General features: G+C 42.3%; 1 long non-coding RNA gene and 1 pseudogene across 1 annotated transcript in view; both read right to left on the minus strand.

The window, feature by feature from the left end:
• Positions 1–19543, minus strand: part of LOC132575242 (uncharacterized) — a 34707-nt gene extending 15164 nt beyond the window's left edge. Inside the window, exon 1 of the long non-coding RNA XR_009555668.1 lies at positions 19140–19543. This is a non-coding gene — a long non-coding RNA (uncharacterized LOC132575242). The remainder of the gene's footprint in view (positions 1–19139) is intronic.
• LOC132574737 (small ribosomal subunit protein uS19-like) lies at positions 7420–7797 on the minus strand (annotated as a pseudogene).
• Positions 19544–24041: the final 4498 nt, after the last annotated feature.

Below are 24041 nucleotides of genomic sequence, written 5' to 3' on the forward strand. Positions count from 1 at the left end.
AGCGCTGCCTTCGCACCATCCTCAACATCCACTGGAGTGACTTTGTGACCAACACTGAAGTCCTCAAGCGGGCAGAGGTTACCAGCATCGAGGCACTGCTGTTGAAGACGCAGCTGCGCTGGGCAGGGCATATTTCTAGGATGGAAAACCACCGCCTTCCCAAGATTGCCCTGTATGGCGAACTCTCCACCGGCCATCGAAATAGAGGGGCACCAAAGAAGAGGTACAAGGACTCCTTGAAGAAATCCCTTAGCACCTGTCACATCAACCATCACCAGTGGTCTGACCTAGCCTCAGATCGCAAAGCATGGAGGCACACCATCCACCAGGCTGTCTCTTCCTTTGAGAACACACGCATAGCTGGTCTTGAGGACAAAAGGAGATTGAGGAAGAATCGCACTGCTACAGGACCAACCCTAAATCAGACTTTTCCCTGCAGCCGCTGTGGCCGGACCTGCCTGTCCCACATTGGTCTTGTCAGCCACCAGCGAGCCTGCAGCAAACGTGGACTATTGCACCCTTCTTAAATCTTCGTTCGCGAAGCCAAGCCGAGAGAGAGAGAGAGAGAGAGAGAGAAATTTGTGTCTGCAGAGATCACATGCCTCTTCTACACAGTAAAAATGTTATAAAATGAACAGAGCTGAGAAAAAGACCTTAATCTCATTGTTCTACAAACCTATGTACACAGAATCAACCCCTTAAGTGCTATTCAAAAACTTAAATGAATGGAAAAAGATTGCTTGGAGTGGAATAGATCTGCACAAGAAGAAACTTAAGTGTGAGGAGGGAGGGGCAAGCAGTAAAAATGAAAGTGAAACTTTTTGAGCCGAATACTCCACAAGACTTTGGATCTTTTATGTGTATAACCCGAGGTTTATCACATTATTCTTTCCCTGTAGGAGACCACTTATAATGGCAGGAGGCCGTAAAAGAGACCCAGTTTGGGAATATTTTAATGAAGATCCTCTACCTATTGGTAAGGCAGGCATGCGTGCAAAATGCAAACACTGCAACAAAGAAATGCAAGGCCTGGTAGCCCGAATGAGGCAACATCATGAGAAGTGCTATGATGAAAATGGCAACAGAAACATGTTTGAACTGGCAGGATCTTCAGGTTGGCAAACATTTTTATTTAATCATATTTCTTAAAGAGTGCCTTGAATTGTCATGTTTGAGCAAAATTATATTTCTTATTATACTGCATGTTACTGTCATTTTGATACAGTTATGAAGAAAAGCAAATATTCCTTTTTGGGCAGTGCTACATGACAATTAATACAATAAGCAGAAATTGTATAAATAATAACAGCATTATTTTTGTTTGTTTGTTTAGGGGAATTCATCATCAGCACTAAGGATTCTGGAAACTATCCACCTTCAAGATCATCATCCTCCTGTTCTACAGTTTCAGAGTTATCTATCCAGGATAGTGTTTCAGGAGCACCATATACATCATTATCAGACACCCGCAGTATATCACCTAAAAGAAAGAAAAAACCCTTTCCTCCTGGAACCACCATAGATACGTTTTTGATCAAAACCAGCAGATTAGAAAGAGTTAATTGACAAAAAAATGCCCAGTTTGTTTATGCAACGAACTCGTCTTTCCGTCTGGGAAACCACACTTCATTAATATGGTTCTGAGACCAGGATACAGTCCACCCAGTAGAGCAGATGTTGCAGGGAAACTGCTGGATAAAGTGTATGATAGAAAAATGGAGCAATGTGCAACAACTCTGGAGGGTAAAATTGTTAATCTATGTCTTGATGAGTGAAAAAATATCCACAATGATCCAGTTATATGTGCTTGTATAACAACAGAAGAAGGGAAAAGTCTTCCTTGCACAAACAATTGATAAGTCAGGAAATGCACACACAGCAGAATACTTACAAGAAGTGGCAGCAAAAGCTATAATAACATGTGAACAAAAATTCAAATGTCTAGTACGCAGTTTGGTCACAGACAATGCTGCAAATGTATCCAAGTTGAGAAGAAATTTAGAAGAGCAGGAAGGGAATACAAAGCTTGGTTGCATATGGTTGCAGTGCTCATTTGCTGCACCTCCTAGCCAAAGACTTCAGTGTTGCAGAAATAAAGACTAATGTTGTTGATATTGTGAAAAACTTCTGTAACAAGCTGTCCAAATATGAATCATTAAACTGGATATAATTCACCTCACAATAATTTCATAATTACCTATCTATAATATGTTTCCAATACCATTAAAATCAATATTTTATATAACTGTGAAACTAATACGAACAGTTGCTTTCTAAAAATGAAATCTTCATCTAATTGTGAATATTAAGGTTATACCAGCAAAAATTAGTCTTTGGCCTTGTTCACACAGCGTGTTGAGTCCATGTTAAACTGATCCAGTTCTGTTCCGAATATCTTTGTTCTGAATATTATCAATCAGACTGCCATACTGCAATTCAAATCACTCCGCGGTGAAACTGTCTTCTGCCGTCCACACGACAGCACCATGCAGGGTTTTTTTTCTCCACTATTATGCACATAGGTTAAACATTATGCGCATATTGCTAAATAGTAAAAAAAACCAGCGACCGTAAACCAGATGTCTGAGGCTCCTTTTGCTCTAGCACAGCCTTCAGACATCCAGAATTTGGTTAATATCATGGCAGAACTATCCAGACGGAGAAAACTATGAGGTGAAAGCAGAGAACTCAAAAAAAAAAAAAAAAACACTGCAAAGGAGCAGGTAACAAAATAATCCGGTTCCGAGAAGGATGGGGGGGGGGCTACCATGAGTTAATACCAGAAGGCAGATGTTGCTGTCTGATCAGCCACTTTAAATCCGGAAGGAAACAGCAGCGACATCTGATTATACTGTAAATCTGAACAGGGCCTTTATGTAGAAAACTATGATTTAAATCAAATCCACCTTGCCTCCGAGGAACCCTGTTCCACTGAGGAACCACTCTAACAATCAGAAAGGTCTTCCTAATGTTGAGCCAGAAACTCTTTTGATTTCATTTCAACCCACTGGTTCTGGTCCTACCCTCTGGGGCCACAGAAAACAATTCCACACCCTCTTCTATTTGACAGCCCTTCAAGTACTTGAAGATGGTGATATCACCTCTCAGACACCTCCTCTCCTGGCTAAACATGCCCAGCTCCTTCAACCTTTCTTCATAGGACTCGGTCTCCAGACCCCTCACCATCTTCATCGCCCTCCTCTGGACCTGTTCTAGCTTGTCTATATCCTTCTTAAAATATGGTGCCCAAAACTGAACATAATACTCCAGGTGAAGTCTTACCAGAGCAGAGTAAAGCGATACCATCACTTCACATGATCTGGACACTATACTTTTGTTGATACAGCTCAAAATTGCATTTGCCTTTTAGCCACTGCATCACTCTGTTGACTCATGTTCAGCGTATGATCCGCTAAGTCCCTGAGATCCTTTTCGCACATACTACTGCTAAGACAAGTCTCCCTCATCCTATAACCATGCATTGGATGCTTCCTACCTAAATGCAGAACTTTACAGTTATCCCTGTTAAAATTCATTTTATTGGTTTTAGCCCAGTTTTCCAGCCTGTCAAGGCCATTCCGTATCCTGTTTCTGTCTTCTACTGTATTTGCAACCCCTCCCAATTTAGTATCATCGGCAAATTTAATAAGCATTCCCTCTATCCCTTCATCCAAATCATTGATAAAGATGTTGAACCAAACAGGTCCCAGGACAGATCCTTGAGGCACTCCACTTGTCACTCCTCTCCAAGAGGATGAGGAACCATTCACAAGCACTCTTTGGGTGCGATCTGTCAACCAGTTACAGATCTACCTAATGGTAACAGGATCCAAACCACATTTTACCAACTTGTCAATAAGGATAGCATGTGGAACCTTACCAAAAGCTTTACTGAAATCAAGATAAACGATATCTACAGCATTCCCCCTGATCCAGCAAGATAGTCACTTTCTCAAAAAAAGAGATCAGGTTACTCTGACATGACTTGTTCCTGAGAAACCCATGCTGGCTCTTAGTAATCACATCCATTCTTTCTAAATGTTCCAGGACTGACTGTTTATTTGTTCTAAAACTTTTCCAGGTATAGACGTCAAGCTGACAGGTCGGTAATTACCTGGATCCTCCTTTTTCTGCTTCTTGAAGATGGGGACAACATTCGCCCACCTCCAATCTTCTGGCACCTCTCTTGTTCTCCAAGAATTATCAAAAATAATAGCCAGAGGTTCAGAAATTACACCCACAAGCTCTTTTAGAACCCTTGGATGCAGTTCATCTGGCCCTTAGGACTTAGTTTCATTTAAAGAAACTAGGGGTTTATGGACTACCCCAAGTTGATCATAGGTTGGAACATCATACCCTCACTATATGTCCTGTTTCTGCCATGTTGAGCACTGTTTCCCTCAGAAGAGAAGACTGTGGAAAAGTAGGAATAGAGCAGTTCCGCCCTCTCTTCATAACATGTTACAATTTCACTTTCCTGCGCTTGCAATGGGCCTACCATGTCCTTACTCTTTTTCTTACTCTGAACATAAGAAAAGAGCCCTTTTTTGTTGTTTTTTGCATCTTTGGTCAGCCTAAGGTCATAGTGAGTTTTAGCTTTCCTAACTTTTTCTCTACAAGCACTGGTGATTTGTTTATATTCTTCCTTGGTTATAAGGCCCTCCTTCCAATTCCTAAAAGAGTCTTTTTTATTTGTCAAGTCTTTAGAGAGTTGTTTATGGAGCCAATTTGGCTTCTTTAGGCTTTTTCCATTTTTTCTTCTCATAGAATCGTCCATGATGGCGCTTTCAGTATTTCACTTTTAAGAAACTCCCACCCCTCTTGAACCCCCTTCTTCCAAGATCCAAATAATAAAGTAACATTTTAGTTTACAATAATGATAATGATTTCTATCTATTTATTTACTTCATTTATACCCCCCCCCCTTCTCTCCAGTAGGGACCCAGAGTGGCTTACATTATTCTGCCCTCCATTTTATCTTCATGACAACCCTGTGAGGCAGGTGTTAGGATCCACAGGTTTCCTGTGGTGTTAGGACTTCATTGGCTTGTTGACCATGACTCCTATGTACAATGGAACACAGGTTGATTATGCTCCCCTGATGAGAGATGCAAAAAATCACAGGAGACAGAATATGGATCCTGGCAGCAGGTCATGTTGAGAGTATGAGACTGGCCCCAATGTTATCCAGTAGGCTTCCATAGCAGAGTATGAATTTGAATTTGGGTCTCCCAAATCCTAGTCCAACACTCAAACCTATTGAATTCAATAGGGCTTACTTCTGAGTATATGTTTAGGATTGTACTGTAAGAATACAATCATAAATTGAATTTCACCACTCTAAACCAACTGACAGATGGGTGCATCCCTGTCTCCTTAGGACTGCATTATTAATGCACAGCAACTTTCAACTCTAACACAAGGTCCATTTGTAGCTACTTCTTTAAATAAAACCCAAAAGGATATTTTATAATTCATAAATATAGCTTTCAGTACTGCTTTATACTCAATGCCTAATTATAGATAATTCATTTAATGCTCCAGAGAAATTACATTAAGATTAGATTTTTCCAGTCAATCTGTGCTGCACATTTAAAACATTTCATTCACTTCAATGTTTTCAGAAATCGCTTCTCAAATCCATATTTGGGAGTGGGTAGCCCTAACCTGGATAGCCCAAGCAAGTCCAATTTCATCAGATCTCAGAAGCTAAACAGGGCCAGCCCTCGCTAGTATTTCGATGGGAGACCTCCAAAGAATACGAGCGTCATGGTGCAGAGTCAAGCAATGGCCTTTTGCCTTCAAGCTCCACTAGAAATTGTCAGAAGTCAACCTGACGATGGCAAAAAAAATCTTTAAAGACCATTTATATTAGGGAGTAGATTTTCATTATATAGCATTTGAGGTTTTTTAAAAAGCAGATGGTTTTAATGTTGTAATCCACTTCATGATTTTTTACACAGAAGTAACATAAGTATGGCAATGAAGCAAATTTGCACAACAAAACAAACCCAGGGCTTCATATGCTTACTAGAGGTGGGACCCACTAGTGACCATATCACATGCACCCCCATACAAGCAGAGCTGTCAGCAGCCATCATGAGCTCCCAGATGAACCCTCTGCAACTCCCCCACACTACAAAAACTCCAATTATATGCAAGCAAACCACATTAAATTCTGGTTCCATCCCCCCACACCCCTTCGCGAAAAGACCACAGTCCTTGAAATGCTGTCACCATAAGCCCTTCCCCCACGCATGTGACATCTTGTGCAATCCACATGGATATCCAATTACGTTTAGGGAAGGTTTGCATGTTTTCTTCATCATTTTCTTAAATGGAGGAAGTGTAATGTATTACTAAGTCTGGGCATGACCCATCTCTTTTGTGAGGCATTCTGCTCATATTAGATGATAGCTTTATAGCGAAGTGCATGCAAGAACTAGGATGTTAATGACAGCATCTTCCAATTCAATCCCTAACACAGGGCTGTCAAATATGAGGTCCAAGGTGGTGTATGGAGCACAGGTCCATCAGTGGCTATTAGCCACAGTGTATGTGTTTATATAACATTTTTTGCCACTGTGTGACACAGAGTGTTGGACTTGATGGGCCGTTGGCCTGATCCAACATGGCTTCTCTTATGTTCTTATGTTCTTATGTTCTTATCTGGCCCATGAGCAGCTGATGTGACAGAGGGAAGAGGAGACTGCTTGGGGGGAGCCAGTCTGATTGTGGCTTCAGCACAGTTGAACAACCTAATTTGCAGCACTCAAGAAGAACCCCTTCCCTTCTGTGGCAACCTCACTGGTGGGTTGGGGGCTGCCATAGCCACATTCATGCCAGCATGGGGTTCTAAGGCAAGGTCGCATGCCTTTCTGCTGGGCATGCAGCTCTGGGGTGCTGTCCCAGATGTCCACGGGGATAAGTGTTTGTGCATGGGGGGCACAGGTTAGCCTCTGCTGGGGTCTGCTGATGGCCAGTACCACTGCTGTATTCACACCTACCCAATGTGCAGCTGTGCTTTGGTTCATGGAGGGCATTCTTCAGCAGTTTCTTCCACACATTGGAGGCCTAGTTCTGCCACCAAATATGCAACTTGGTGGCCAGACCTCCTTCTCTCATCCTTCAGCCATAGGTGGCTGCCACCTAGTAGAAGGATGGTGCCAGTGATCTCCAGCTATACTGGACACTGAGTGTTATCTGCTCAGTGCTGAACCTCTGGCTTTCCAGTCCACTGATGTGGGTTTTCCTCTGCACTTCCCCTCCAACTTATGGGGCTTTGTAGTGAGGACACACCTACTAGGAGCTTACCAACTGCTGTCCTTTATAAAGTTTATATCTCTGGTACCTGGCATTCCACTGGAGGGGTTGGGAAATGCCTTCATTTACATGTATAAATTTTCTTCCCAAAGCCTCTTATTTCAGAAGAATAAACCAAGAGAAGTGGGTGGTGCTGATCCCAGGTTGGACATGCTTCACAGGCTTCTAAAGTGATGGAAAATTCATCCAAATAATGGCCAGTCATCTCAAACCTGATTTCCACCAGGTTAAAGCTCTTCCCATTGTACACACCTACCATGCTGTTCATCATTTCAGAAAGAATGTCCATGTTGTGCAGGTGGGTCTTAAGAGCTCCTCAGCCTTCTCTATGGGAAGTGCCTCCTTCTTGGCCTTGCAGAGGAGCTTCAGGAGCAAATGCTGCTTGTAGGATATGTCAAGGAGATGATCCAGGTCAACACCTCAAAAGGTGAACTTCCTCAAAGTGTGCTTCTTCTGCTGCTCCACTTCCACCATCTTTATTGCAGGTCTCATTGAAAAAAGACTGATTCCCATTTGCTGCAATACCAGTCATTACATTTTATGGCACACATGGCTCAACCCAACAAAACGACATTTATGTCAGATCTTGCCCTTGATCTGATACCTCTGCCTTAACAAAAATGTACGGCAGAAAAATTCTCCAAAACTTTATTTTTCCATGGGATTTTTTTCCATTTTTAAAAACTCATAGTTGCATAAAAATAATAACAATGATTGGATGTCATTACCAATACAAGATTAAGCAAACAAATATTTTAGAGTTGTAACTAACTTTTTAAAGTAATTACTCCTAGGAATTGTATGAGCAGGTTTTCTTGATCTATAAACTTGGAGGAAGGGATAAAATAACAAATACTTACAATAATCCAAAAAAAAAAATTAAGTTATGATTCCACCTAAGTAGCTACATTGATTAAATTAAAATGAAAGCTAAAAAAAATGTTAGTGACAATCAGTGAAGCAAAACCTGCACACCTCTAAAAGATGCTGCTAAAAGAAAAAATTGACCTTGCATGCTTAACAGAAACACAGCTGGAAGAAAATGGCATGGTATGTCTGTTCCAACTAACACTGCCTGGTTATTCAGTCCTCCACCACCCCTACACAACTGGCTGAGAGGAAGATGCGGCTTTTTCCTCCACGAGTCCTTAAAATGCAGACTTCCTGTGCAAGCTATCACTGCCATTGACTGGCAATGAGGGAATCATCAATTTTTCAAGGGCTTTTCATTTATTATTGAAAGTATTAATTAGATTTATATTCCACTTTTCCACAAGAAGTTCCTCATATTTCCTGTGATTCATTATTTTTTAAGCATAAGAAGAATATGCAGAATGAAGCTTTCACTAGGGCGGCATCCAAACATGCCCTCCCCACCTTAATTCTGAAGTTCAGAGGTCTATAACTATAGAGATTTAAGAACCTCTGGTGTGAGACAGCTAAACCTTCAGGACCTTACCTAAGTCATACAGAAAGAATAGCAAAAGATATTATTTTCTTGAATTCATATGCTCTACATATACAAATGACAAAATTAAATTTACCTTTTATTTATGTCAGATTTAAGATAAAAATATATCAAAGACACTACCAGAAAATGTCAGTAATTGTAGAACAGGAATGGCTGTCTCTCTTTAACTACATAGCACAAAAATGAAATAATGTATGTACCACTGTGTCAGACCAAAAACAAACCTAAGGCCAAAAATAAAATAATAAAATATAGATGTTCAAAGCAGCCTCAATTACAAATCAAAGAGAAAGAAAGTGAAACCCTCCTAAAGCAGCTTGCACATGTCTTAAACGAGAATTAATTCAGAAGAAATATGGAAATAGTAGAGGTCTGTGTTAAACCAACAACAAAGTCCTTAGTGTAGTAAAACAAAGTCAAATCAAATCTTTGTTTTATACCACCATGAAACTTCTTTCATAATAGCTTAAGCACTATTTATAGTAGCAAGAGTCAACACTTGAGATAAAAGTCAAAGGAATTAGTCAAAGTTCTAGCTATATATAAGTTACAATCATGATTTTTGGTGTCATTTGTGGCCTTCAAACAAGAAGGCACAGCATGAAATATTCCCTTTCAGCTACATGATTCAGTTCAACTATATTATCTCAGCAGAACAGCAAGAGTTTGAATTTATTTGAATTTGAACAGTTATATCACTTGATAAATGAGCAGATTAAATAAATGAGAGAAAGACCATATTGCAATTAACAGCATTTTTAACAGGTTAGCAACCATGGCAAAAACTTTCAAATTAGAAATTATTTTGATTAGTTACAAGTAGCAGCAAACTCTATTTTACATTGAACAGAATACCATTTATGATCTGCTAAAATAAATCCTAGTGATAATGTATACATCAAGATTTGGCTACAGTAGCAAACTAGATACTACAGAACAAGAGCAGATCCCAAGGTATATACAAAGTGTCTGGGCAGAAGACAGACCCAGTCACTATTCACACACTTCTACTATTAAAAGTTTCCCCTTTTCACTTTTCCTTTCTCTTCCTGAGCGCTACCTGAATCAGAGAAAGGTTGAGAAAGTGCCCATAATATATATTTGTTGATCAATATGCTTTATATTATTTTTTGCATTATTTCTACGCAATCTCATCTCATTTCTTGCAATTTTATAAAATAGCAATAAAATATATTTTAAAAAGAAATGTTTCTAGAAGATTTTTGCGAATCAGCAGTCCCTCACAAATGGAGATAAATCCATGCCCAGAATCTGTCTCTATACCTTTAAATTGTCTCAGGTACCATAACAGGATATATCTGCAATAACTTCCATCCTGCTGGTTCACCTTGCTCACAACTTTCCTCTGCATTGTGGGGCCAGCAGGACTCCAGTTTTCCCCACAGCAGAGAAGAAAGGTGAGTGAGCAGTAGAAATGACTAGGGAAAGAAACAGTGTATTCAGCTTCTTCCATCCTGTCTTGCTGTCCCAGAGCATTGAAAAAAAAAAACCCTGTAATATCTCCAGGCAAGAACCAGACAACTCTGTTTACAAGCTAGGAGTTCAATGGTTTATGACACATGTAGGTCTGGGTATTGAAGATGCCCAACAGCTATCAAAATCTGTGTTTCTTGACCTTAAATGTACCTATTACACACTGGACTAAAAGGCATCTCTCAAGGTGGCCATCAAGTTTATTAGGACAGGAGCTTAGTACACAAATATTTTATTTTCAGCTATCAGATGCATATTGTAGGCAGAAATTGCATGGTTGTGGAAGTTTGAAAATTACCAAGAAAACATATTGTCATTCAGTTTGGATGAATTAGGCAAGTCCTGTAGAGCTCATCAGAATAAGTATATTTGCAGAGGACTACAACTTTATTAAGAAACACCTGTCAAATTTCTGGTATCTTTCAAATAATTTTTATGGGCTACGTAATTCCAATCACTGCTGGCATTATTTTCCTAGACATTCCCTTTAAAAAGAAGCATAACCTTCCAGCCAGTTTTATGTTCACAAAGGCACCAGAATATTTACCTATAACACAGTTGAAATAATTCTTATAGTGCTGCTGTAACAGCATGTTTTAGTTGTGCTAACATAACGCTTGGCTAGCATAGAATACATAGTTGCACTAGTTGCAACAGTATAGTATATAGTTATGCTAGTATAACAACTGGCTGGTGTAGAACCTTTGGACAGGATTACAAAAGGTTAAAAATAAATATATTTACGTCATGATGTATAAACCAAAAGAAAATATACAAAGTGATACAAACCAAGGTTTATTAAAGAATCACAGAACATTTCAAGCCTCTGCAGGGAAAAATCATCATCATCAGGAAAATCTGGATCTGGCGCTGAAGGCCGTGGCAAGGTGGCTTAAGCTGAGTCGACTGAAGCTAAATCTGACAAAGACAGAGGTCCTTTGCCTGAGCTGCAGTGGCCTAGGAAGGGGAACCCCCCTACCAGCTTTTGATGGTGCACCACTTGCAATAGCGCCCAAGGTCAAAAGTTTGGGGGTGCTACTGGAACCTTCATTAACAATGGAGGCCCAGATAGCAGCCACTGCCAAATCTGCCTTTTTCAATCTTAGGTGGGCAAGGCCCTTTCCTCGACTGTGGCGACCTGGCAACTGTGATCCATGCTACGGTCACCTCGAGATTGGACTACTGCAATGCCCTCTACATAGGGCTGCCCTTGTCTCAAATCCAGAGACTGCAGCTGGTGCAGAATGCAGCAGCTAGGCTGTTATTGGGGCTCACCATATGGGAGCACATACAGCCTGGGCTGTGAGAACTGCACTGGCTGCCAATAGTGTACCGGATTCGCTACAAGGTGCTGGTTATTACCTTTAAAGCCCTATATGGCCGAGGACCTGTCTACCTTAGGGACCATCTCTCCTCATATGTTCTCAGAGGGTACTCACATCAGGGACACAAAACCTGTTATCAATCCCTGGGCCGAGGGAGGCAAGATTGAAGATCACTCGGGAGAGAGCCTTCTCTATAGCAGCCTCCTATTGGTGGAACCAACTGCCGGAAGAAGCAAGAGCCTTGCAGGACCTTGTTCAGTTCCTCAAGGCTTGCAAGACAGCTTTATTTCAACTTGCTTTTAATCGATAGCCACATATGAGGACACTCAAGAAGACTGAAACTGAAATTATTGGACTGTATTATTAGCACCAAATTGTTTTTAAAATGTTTTAATTGTTATATTGTTTAAGGTTTTAATTATTTAATGTTTAATATCTGCACATGTTTTTACTGTTGTGAGCTGCCCTGAGCCTGCTTCGGTGGGGAGGGCGGGATATAAATCCAATAAAATAAGTAAATAAAGGTTCTAGGTTCTCAAAGGTATACACATTATGCTAGAAGAGCACTTCATTTAAAGACAGCCCTCTTCTGCTTTTTTCAGAGTTTTAAAGACCTGTTTGTATGTTTTTGTGTGTATTTCTGTGTGATTTATTTAATGTATTTGTTTCTGAACACCGAGAAGCTTTTGAAGTTGAGAGTTGGGAACCTGAAAACTCCTGGAATCTTTTTTTCCCTAAACAATGGTTTATTCCATTTTTGTTTTTTTTTATCACCACACACTGAGCTCAGACTCCAGTAAGATATTAAAAACATGACAACACTTGTTGCCATAGCTATACAGAAACGTATCAGAGAGCAAATGAGGCTAGCCCTTAAAAAAAAAAGACAGCCCTATATGAATTTGTCTGCAATCTTCAATGGGCTAGAAGCACACATTTCCCCAGAATGTGTTCTCATGCAAGTCCCACAGTTTTCCCCATAGCTCTGGCACACACGAAATCTGACTTAATTTGACAAAAAGACGTAAGACTAAATCTATTTTTATCTACAAAGCACTAAACTGTCATATCAGTGAGGAGTACAGAGAGAATAAAAGGAAAACATCTATTAATCAATAGGAGGTGTGGATAAAGAAAGATTATCAGGCTACACACAGAAGAACTAGTGTTGAACAGTTGCCCAATTTGCAACAGATCTTGTAAGAAAATGCTGTATGATATTTAAAGATTTAATAAAATGCATATGTGACAATATCAACTACTTTAATTTTCCAGTACTTCAACATTTTTAGCATATAATATGGCCTTGTAGAAAGAGCTGAAAAAATGGAACTGCTACAAACAAAAATCCTTTAAATCTGTGAATTAATCTGCCCTATCTGTGGCAGATTGTGTGCAGTAATTCAGTGCTCATGCAATTTTGTAGCATAAGCATTGATCAAGCTATCACAGGAGTCATTGCTTGAGAACATATCAATCTCAACTGTTTGCTTGTCACTGGAACAGGAATTGATTCAATAAGGCCTCAAATAAATTATTGATGAACCCCAAGAGAGCAGAATAACAAACCACCAGATGCCTACATTTTATGGATTTAAAATATCCTAGATAAAATACTACAAAACCTGAGACAATGAAAGTAATATTCAGTTCTATCCCTGATTTTTATGTGTGTGTTATTTAGTGAGGAAAGTGGGCCTAGGTTGACTAAATTTTGTGAATACATCTTTGTTTTGAGCTCCAGACCACACTCTTGTCTTGTAAATGGGAATAAAATATTGGCAAATGTTTTGCTGTATGCCTTACAAAAACCAATAATCCCCTTATGCTAGTAATTTAAACCTGACTAGCAACTACAGATCTTGATCTTTTGACACAGTTACATCCCAGCTCTGCTCCCTAAAGTCCTTTCAATGACGATCATAGGGAGCAAAAGTTTCAAATGTGCCAAATATGGGCTCTGTTACTAAACTAAAGCTCCATGCCTGTCCTTACCATGCAGTTCCCTTTCATACAAAACAATGTACTGTTGGACTTTTTCTCCAGTTTTGTAATCCAGTAGCATAGCATGGTTCCTGAATGCATTTTACTATGTTGGAGACCAAAGTAATGTATTGTGCTGTATTTAATATTCTTTCTCATTTGCAATCCAGTTTTATTGCACTGTTGGTCATACATATTATAGAAAACAGCAAGAGTCTAGTAGCACCTTAAAGACTAACAAATTTTGTGGCAGGGTATATGAGATTTCATGAGCCACTGCTCACGACTACAAATTTTGTTAATCTTTAAGGCGCTACTGGACTCTAGCTCTTTTCTACTGCCGCAGACAAACTGACTACTCATCTTGATACATATTATACTGCTCTTACTGCATTTTATTTTAATTGTGTAATCTGCCTTCCATCTCACTGAGAAAGGTTTTCTTTAAAATAACTTTAAGACATAGCTTGGGTGATGTCTCATAGTTTATCACACTAAAGAGGGAAAAGGTCCTCTGGAGGGCATGGGGCACCCGAAACAGAAGAAGCGAGACACACAAACAATTGTGCAAGGTTAGTTAGTATAATAATCCTATGAAGAGGCAACAATCAAGACATTTCCGTGAGAATTGTGTGACTCCACTGAATTCCCAAAATAAAGTGATGGCCCTCTTGAAGCCCCTGACTGCTATGGGCCCAACTATGCAGATGTTTCACAAAAAAAGGGAACATGAGAGCTGGGAAAGTGCAGATTTTGGCAAGGCATTGTGCATAATATAGCCAGAAGACCTGAAGATTCTCCGGCAGCCTTTAAGTTCTAGCACTTTTACATACAACTAGGTGGCAAGCTAGACTTATTTTGAGGGCTGAGAGAGCTCTGAAAGCTGTGGCTGACCCAAGATAACTCAACTGGCTTCATGTGAAGGAGTGCAAAATCGAATCCGGTTCTCCAGATTAGAGTTCATAGCTCTTAACCACTACACCACGCTTGGCTCTCATAAACTTCACAAAATCATGCAGGCTGGCATCAAATGGGAGCCAAATTCAATGAAATGTCTAGATTAAAAGCACAACATTTCCTAACTGACCCAGTCAGTACAGGGTATGCCTGTATTGTATATGTCTTACAGCTCTAGTGTAATAAAGTTTTAGAAATCCTATCACAGAGCAAGCATAAAATCAACCACTTCCATCATGTTTTATATATGCAAACCACATCCCCTAAATCAGAGGTGTTGAACATGCGACCCAGAGGCTGAATCAGGCCTCCGGAAGGCTCCTTTCAGGCCCCTAAGCAACTGGCCGTCATCTGTTTCCTTCTCCCTCTCTCTCGTTTCCTTCTGAATAACAGCTTGCTTTGCAAGGCTTGCTCAATCTCACAGGAACTACAGAACAAAACCTCTATTTTCTCTATTGGCTGAGGCTCCTCCCCTGGAGAGGAAGGCAGAGCTTGTTTTTCCAGGCTCTCTCAATCACACAGCAGAGTTACCGAGCCAAGCCTCTCTCCCTTCTTTTGGCTGAGGCTCCCCTCTCACACCCCCTGGGGAAAGAAGGAAAGAGCCACAGCTTCCTTTGCTCTGTTCCCTGGATCCCATTAGAGAAATACAAAGAAACCACCTTTAAAACCAATAAGTGCTAATGTTTTAAGCATGTTTTAAGGTTGTTGTTTTTTTAAAAAAATTGTGTTTGTATGTGTCCTTTATAAAGTTTATATCTCTGCTACCTAATCTTAAATAGGTACACACATGATCAGAGCTTGTTTTTCCAGGCTGTCTCAATCACGCAACAGAGCTACCAAGCCAAGCCTCTCTCCCTTCTATTGGCTGAGGCTCCCCCCTCACACCCCCTGGAGAAAGAAGGAAAGAGCCACAGCCTCCTTTGCCCTGTTCCCTTGATCCCATGAGAGAAATACAAAGAAAGCACCTTTAAGACCAAGTGCTAATGTTTTAAGTCTTTTTTTAAAAAAATAATTGTTTGTCTGTGTCCTTTATAAAGCTGCTACCTAATCTTAAATAGGTACACACATGACCTGGCCAACATGGCCTGGCCCAACAAGGTCTCATTTATGTCAGATCCACCCCTCATAACGAATGAGTTCGACACCCCTGCCCTAAATCCTAAGGTTTTGGCAGCATAAAAAAGAATGCTGTGTAAAGCACAAGGAAGGCTGTCTCCTAATCCAGTTCCAGTACTGTGAAGCAAGAATGTCTGAACAGGTCCAATTAGACAGTCTTTCATTTATATAATCTCCCTTTCCATTCTCTATTTATTTATATCCTTTCTCCCCAATGGGGAGCTGGTTTACATCATTCTCCTCTCCATCATTTTATCCCCCTAACAATCTTGTCTGGTGGCTTTGGCTGAGAATGACCCAAAGTTATCCAGCAAGTTTCCTTAGCAGTCAGGGTATTTGGTCTCCTAGATCCTAGTCCAGCACTGTAACCTCTGCACCATGCTGGACAATACTACAGAAATACTGCCACTGACACTGTTGATTTCAATTTCAGTTATTTGGGTACAGTGCACCTTGTTGCTCCTTGCTACAAAATGGCATCCCCACACCTGGCTTGGCTTTGGGAGAGAGCTAAGGGGTTGGGCCAAGTTTGGGAGTGCCTCCCATGAAGCATTAAAAAGAAAGAATCCATTGTTTGTCACAGTTCACTTCTGGCCGCCAGATATTTCTGAGGTGGTTTGCACAAAGAGGCTTCCAGGTGGGTAGGATCATCAAGGGACAGTGGGCCCTGGATTCTTCAGGATGTATTCCCCAAGTGCAGTTATTACAGGACATCATGTAAGAGAGGTTTCTTAGTATATGAAACTAATGTTAGCTCAGTATTTAAACATTTTAGAAATTCTTTCTAAAGACATTAATACAACCAATGCTTGCCATGTAGGGCCACAGGTAACATGCGGCAGAAATTCTCCATGGATCACTGAGCAGAATACTTTGTTTCATGGTTTACCCCATTTAGTTGCTTCTAGTAAAGCAGCATAACTGTATTCTGTTACATTCTGCCTATGATATATGCAACTGCTCAAGTTTACATCACAGTATATCACACTTTTCATACATTTTATATATGGAAGACCTTGCCTAATAGTCCCACAAAGCACAGTACCTGAGCCGCCCTGAGCCCGCCTCGGTGGGGTAGGGCGGGATATAAATCGAATAAATAAGTACAGAAACATATTTTTCAAAAAGAATGTGCTTTATAGGGGATGTGACACAGGAACAAAAATGAATGCCATCAGATACATGTATTAACTAAGTAGATAGATCCAAGCGGGCAGCCGTGTTGGTCTGAAGCAGTTGAACAAAGCAGGAGTCAAGTTCACCTTTAAGTCCAACCAATTTTTATTTAGAATGTAAGCTTTCGTGTGCTCTTAAGCACACTTCATCAGACGAGGAATCCAGCACAGTCAGCAAAGCCATACATAGCTTAGCAGAGCCATACATATGGTAGGCAGTGGCCCAAAATGCAACATGGTACAGATTTAAGAACCAATGACAGTGAAGTAAAATTATGTGGTAGGCAGTGGTTTAGAATGGAAAATGGTACAATGACAGAATAGTAAAACTAACAAATTGAGCAAACCTTTGATCTGAATAGCATGAGCATGTGAAAGCAACAAAACAGCACTATGCAGTAAAATTAACAAATGAGCAAACCTGCTCATGCATTCTGGGCCACTGCCTACCAGCTATGTATGGCTCTGCTCAGCTATGTATGGCCTTGCTCACTGTGCTGGATTCCTCGTCTTATGAAGTGTGCTTAAGAGCACACAAAAGCTTACGTTCTAAATAAAAATTGGTTGGTCTTAAAGGTGAAACTTGACTCCTGCTTTGTTCATGTATTAACTAAATGTAACTGGGAGGATAAAACAAACATTTTTAAAAGGCAAACTATACACCCAATGCCTGACCTTTGAAAGTGCTTAACTTCTTTACCTCACTGCACTGAATGGAGCATGGAACTCCACAGCATACACAGAGTACTGTAGAGCAATACCCACCAGATTTCATGCAGCAATAGCACATAGCACATTTAACTTGCAAGACTCCGAGAATGATTCCCAAGAATGAAAATTGGTTTTTAAAATGAAAGGAGATTCCTGTGGCACCAAAAAGGCTAACAAACGTATCGTTACACAAGCCTTAGCATACATTATCCCAGTTAATTAATTAATTAATTAGTCTTTACTGTACCACAAAACTCCACTTCTGCTGCAATGAAGTAACACAGCTACCCCACTGGAGTTTTTAAAATGTGCACTAAAACAGTACAACAATTGCATAAACACTGGCACAGGCAGGAAAGAGAAGAGAGATCATTTCCTTCACTGGGGAATATTAATGCGCTTAGAAAAATAACAGGCTTTTAAGAATTGGGGTAACTGGATATTTGGAGATGTGAAACCTTAGGTACAAAATCTCCCAGTATTTCACAACATTTGCAGGCACTGTGGGGAAAAGGAGATTCCTGGACACATTGGAGATAGACATGCAGTTTATTTTGTAGGGTGAAGGGGGGTGCAGAGGATACACCTATTACACTAACATATACTACAGAAAAGTGTCCTAAGTACATTATGTCACATGCTAGTTAAAAGGTGTAAAAGCTTATTGCACATGTACATGTTACAGGAGTTTACCTGAGTAATTCATTCATTCACACATACATGCACATACATATGCAAACACTCACACATATATATACACATCGAATAACATTCCCCACCCAATTACACAGGAAATTGCTCTGTTCTACATATTTCATTACAAAGGGAGGCGTCCTGTGAAGAATATTCTCTTTGCATGTACATACATACAAATGAAATGAACAGTGGAAAAGCCTGCACACTGAGCCCTGTATTCTGGATGAAAATGGTGCCCTACTCCAGTCTGTCCTCTTTACACATACCCCAATCTGATTAATGAAATTATGGAAGGGTTAAAAACAGAATGGGGAGTGCCCTTCCTATGGCCCCAGGAGAGATACACACAGTCCCCACAGAAGACACTGCTCAGGTGATGCCCTCTAGCTTCCAGTTCATTGCAGGATTACCCCAAGTGTTTATGGTTCGGTCAGGTGAAGAAGGGGAGCTTTATCGTAACATATACCACCCGTAGAAGTGGGATTCTATATTGTGTTTAGTAGGTTCACTCCCACCAGCCCCGGAGTAATCTCCTGGTCTTTTTTAACTTGAGAACTACCTCACTGTAGGACGTGGCATGCAGAAAGCCCCTGAACAAAGTAGTTCTCACAGAACCCCGATTCAAAGACTTATGCACGGAACATTGTTCCATGAGAATGGAGCCACCACTTCCAGTCCCGTCCCGCATATCCAATACTGCCGTGAAGCTCGAGAACTGACTGTGCCCCGCGTCCAGCATTGCACAGTCACTCCAGCATCCCCTACCGACCGCAACAATGCAAAGGGCTCGAGTCCGGAGCAGGCTGCGCTAGGCACCTCCCCGACTTGCCCCGGGATCAGCAACCGGGCGGGCCGGCCCCGCGCGCACAAAGCTCCGGTCGCACCTACCAGGCGGGCAGCCTCGGCCCAGGTGCGGTCCTTCTTCTTCCTCTTGTCTTTCATGTTTGCATCTCATTGAGATGGTTCTATGGGGGGCGGGATGGAACGTGCAGGGGCGGGGGGAGGGAGGGGGAGCCCGAGGGTCCCGCACAGACAATGATACGGTGACGTGGAGTTCTAGAACCCCTGAGGGAGGGGCGGGGGGAAGACAAGGAGGCGGGGGGCTGGGCCGGCTCGGGCTCGCGCTCCCGCAGCGGCGGCGGCGACACAGCTGACAGCTTGAGGGATGCTCCGCTACGCAAGTCACAACAATGCACTATGACGTCACACAAGGGAATGGCGACTGCACAAAACATCCCAGCCAAGGCAGTCGTGCTCGCGAGCAAACCGCACGAGACACAGAGAAAAGAAAGAGCTCCTAAAGATCTCGCGAGAGCTTCTGGAGACCCTCTCTTCAACCCACTCCCGTCCCCCTCTATTCCTTTCTCTTCCCCCTCCCCCTTTAGTTTTACACATAAAGGGAAACAATTAAGAATAGACTACATGCCCCAATGTGCAATGCGCTCGTGCTAGGGTTTTTTTTTTTTAAGGGCTGCATGTTGGCTCTCGGGCTTTGTAGTGTGCGAGTACAACGAGAAAGTAAAAGCCTCTTCCAAATTCCATTATTATGAATACCTGTATGAAAAGAATTGCTCAGCGTCATAAGAAGCAACCTACAACTCGTTTCCGAGATTGGCAGTTTAAGGATGCGCACTTATCCTAGACATAGTATTTGGAAGTAAACTGTATTGAAAGCAATAGCACTTTTTCCAGAGGAAATATATGTACATGACGTTTTTCAAGTGGCGGTCAATTCTTTTAGTTTGAATTATTTATTGTTTTAATTTCTGTATAGTTTTAATTGTGTGATTTTTATCATTTGTATTGTATTTTATCTTTCAGTTCCCCTCTTTAGGTCCTGGCTTGGTTTGAAAAAGGGCGAGCATGTATTTTAAATTTAAAACGTAATGTTTTAGCCCTGATCTAGATCGCCTAGACTAGCCCAGTCCTGTCAGATCTCTAAGTAGGATCGCCTCTGATCTATATTTGGAAAGGAAACCACCAAAGAATACCAGGATTGTGACACGGAGGCAGGCAGTGGCAAACCACCTCTGAATGTCACTTGTCTTGAAATTTGCATAGGGTTGCCCTAACTCAACTGTGACTTGATGGCAAAAAAGGAAGAAAGAGAAGGACATTAAAAATAGGAGGTTTGCAGCTATAAGGTCATCTCTACTGCTGCCACAAAGAACAGAATGCTGCAGTCTTCCTTCAGGAATACTAAAATGAATGACAAGGTTGCTGGGGACAATGGGAGATGCTGGCTGGATATAATTGCAGCCAACAATGCTCCATTTAAATATAGCATAGCACACAAAAGCTGCACAAAAATATGACAATTCAGAATGGATTTTGAATAATTGTCTCTGGGCCCAGATAGATTGCTCTTGGATTGGAATGGCAGTCCCTACAAATATAATGTTCTAGGCCAGGAATGACAGGCCCCAGAGTGGAATGTTGGTCCTTGGGAGTAGCAGAAGTGTTCTGGGCCTGGAATGAGAGGCCCCAGAGTAGGAGAACAGTCTGTGAAACCACATAAACTGTTCTTGGACTCTAATGACAGCCCCCCCTCCAATGGAATGATGGTGTTTAGGAATACACAGGGCCGGCGCGTGGGAGTAGGCCATGTAGGCAGCCACCTCGGGCATGAGGTGCCCCTCTCCTCATCAGTCTCCCCACACCTGCTGCCACCTGCTTCCTCTCAGTGCCCGCAGCCGCACGCCACCTCCTCTCGCCCTCCCGCTGCCAGTTCCCTGTGCCTGCCACCTCCTCCCTGTGCCTACCACCTTCCCTTACCCCCCGCTGCCACTTCCCTGCACTTGCCTTCTCCCCCCACTGCCCGCCGCCCACCACCTTCCCTCGCCCCCCAGCTACCATTTACCTGCTGCCTCCTCCTCCTGCTGTCCGCCACCTTTCCTCGCCCCTGCTGCCATTTCCCTGCACCTGCCTCCTCCTCCCAGTGCCTGCCGCTGCTGTCCGCCACCTTCCCTCGCCCCCACTGCCACTTCCCCGCACCTGCCTCCTCCTCCCACTGCCCACCACCCACCACCTTCCCTCGGCCCCCAGCTACCACTTCCATGCACCTCCTGTCTCCTCCCAGTGCCTGCTGCTGCTGTCTGCCACGTTCCCTCGCCTCCGCTGCCACTTCCCTGCACCTGCCTCCTCCTCCCACTGCCTGCTGCCCACTACCTTCCCTCGCCCCCCAGCTACCACTTCCCTGCCCCTGCTACCAACTCCCAGTGCCCGCCGCTGCTGCCCACCAAAGAGAAGAGGTGTCAAAGTGAAGACAGAAAACAGAGACGTGTTCACCTGAGATATCAGAGAGCCAGAGGCAGTTAGAGTACTTGTCAAGATGGGCAAAGGCCTGATGTCCTATAAAGAGATTTAATTTAGGGATGGGCACAAACTAGGAAAATGCAGTTCAGTTTGTGGTTCATGGCTGAACCAAGAACCAAACACCAAACTGGGGGGTTCGTTTACAAACGGAACCAGTTTGTAGCCCTGAAAACCCCATTTAAATGGAGTTTAAAGAATGCCTAAAAAAAAAGTTGAGCTGTGTCTGGCTATATTGTGGAGACCCTTTAAAGCTGAGGTGTCAAACATGCAGCCCAGGGGCAAAATCAGGCCCCCAGATGGCTCCTATCAGGCCTCCGAGCAACTGGCTGTCGTCTGCTTCCTTCTGCATCATAGCTTGCTTTGCTGAGGCTTACTCAATCACACGGCAAAGCTACTGAGCAAAACCTCTGTTTTTTCCATTGGCTGAGGCTCTTCCCTCTCCTGGTCCCTGGGGAAGGAAGAAAAGAGCCAGAGCTTCTTTTGCTCAGTTCCCAGGATCCCATGGGAGAAATACAAAGAAAGCTCTGTTGAGACCAATGAGTGCTAATGTTTTAAGCATGTTTTAAGGGGTTTTTTTTTAAATCTTTAATTGTGTTTGTGTCCTTTTGTAAAATTTATATCTCTGTTACCTGGCATTACATTTTATGACACACGTGGCCCAGCCCGGCCCGACAAGCATAGCCACCTTCAAGAGGGGATTAGATAAAAATATGGAGCAGAGGTCCATCAGTGGCTATTAGCCACAGTGTGTGTGTGTATAATTTTTTTGCCACTGTGTGACACAGAGTGTTGGACTGGATGGGCCATTGGCCTGATCTAACATGGCTTCTCTTATGTTCTTAAAATCTCATTTATGTCAGATCTGGCCCTCATAACAAATGAGATTGACAGCCCTGCTTTAAAGTTTAACAGGATTGCAAAACAATGCAAAACACAGCTATGCAGCAGGGAGGCGTGCACTGAAAGTGATGACATCACGTTAGTGATGTTCTGGTATTGGGCAAAATCTCTGTGTTAGAATCCATTTTTACCAATATAGATTTTGCTCAAATACCTGAGTGCTGCCATGACATTGCAATGTGATGACATCACTTTGTGCACGCCAGAAGTGACATATCCATGTTGCCTGCAATGTCACCTGGGATTCCCTCTGCTCTCTCAGGTTGCAGTCCCACCATCCCTCACAGGTTGCCAGGAGGGACCTGGCAATCCTAGATACAGAACAGCTGACAAGCAGGATAACTACTGAAGTGGAATTTATTCAGGGATAACAACAGAACCCCAAAAATATTAATTAAAATGTAAGGTATTTCATTCCACTCTAAGATTTGTGATTCTAGTTGTAGAATACTTCTGCTACTCCCAAGGACCATCATTCCACTTTGGAGGCAGTCATTACTGTCCCAGAACACTCATGTTACTCCCGGTGTCAACTCTGGGGCCAAACATTCCAGCTTCAGAACACTTCTGCTACTTCCAGGGACCATCATTCCACTCTGAAGACTGTCATTGCAGTCCCCAGGAATGAAATCTATTCCTAGGGGACCATCATTCCACTCAAGGGGATGTCATTCCAGTCACAGAAACTTGCTACTTCCAGAGACCATCACTCCAGTCTGAGGGCTGTCATTCCAGTCCTAGAGCAGTCTATCTGGGCCCAGAGATCATAATTCAAATCCATTCTGCATTTTCATTGCAACTTTGCATGCTGTGAAGAATCCCAATGAAGCGAATGCAAGTCAATTGGCATTGTTGGCTACTGGACATTCCAGCATCTCTCATGGTCTCCAGTGGGTCATCCTGTCATTTGTTTTAGTACATTCCCAATCCTCCTGTACTTTTTCGAAAGCGAGTCCTTTTGAATATTGTTGAAGTCATAATACATTTCTGTGTTCACATCAGGGCCGGATCTAGGGGGGGACAGAGGGGGGTGTTTGCCCCGGGTGCTGATGGATGGGGGGACACCAAATTGGGTATGGAGTCCATTGTATTCTATGGGACCATAAGACAGAATGGCCCATAAGGGGGCACCATTTTTTAATCCCCCCCCCCTCAAAAAACATGTAGATCCGGTCCTGGTTCACATTACACATCTGTAGTAAGTACATCTTCCAGTGCTGCAATTCTGAGTGTAGTCATGCATCAGGTTTACAAAATCAGTTTTTCCACTTGTATGTCTTGCTGGTACATGTAGTATTGTATGCATTGGAACAACTATGTACATGTAATTAATGACAGGTTCATCTGCCCAGCAGCCAAGTTCTTAATATTGTTCTATATTCAGCCTGTGGTTACGCATCCATTGTTGACAGGTGTGCTGTTTTCCATAGACCAATCATAAATTTGCATGATACAGCACCGCTCCAAACCACTCTCACATTCCACAGAGGAAATGTGGACACAAGCAGGGGGAGGGGAGCACAACACTCAGGGGACTGACCATCAAATCAGTAGGCCAAGAAAACAGTGGTTCCA

This window comes from Heteronotia binoei, chromosome 7, assembly GCF_032191835.1.
Source record: "Heteronotia binoei isolate CCM8104 ecotype False Entrance Well chromosome 7, APGP_CSIRO_Hbin_v1, whole genome shotgun sequence".
Lineage (NCBI taxonomy): Eukaryota > Metazoa > Chordata > Lepidosauria > Squamata > Gekkonidae > Heteronotia > Heteronotia binoei.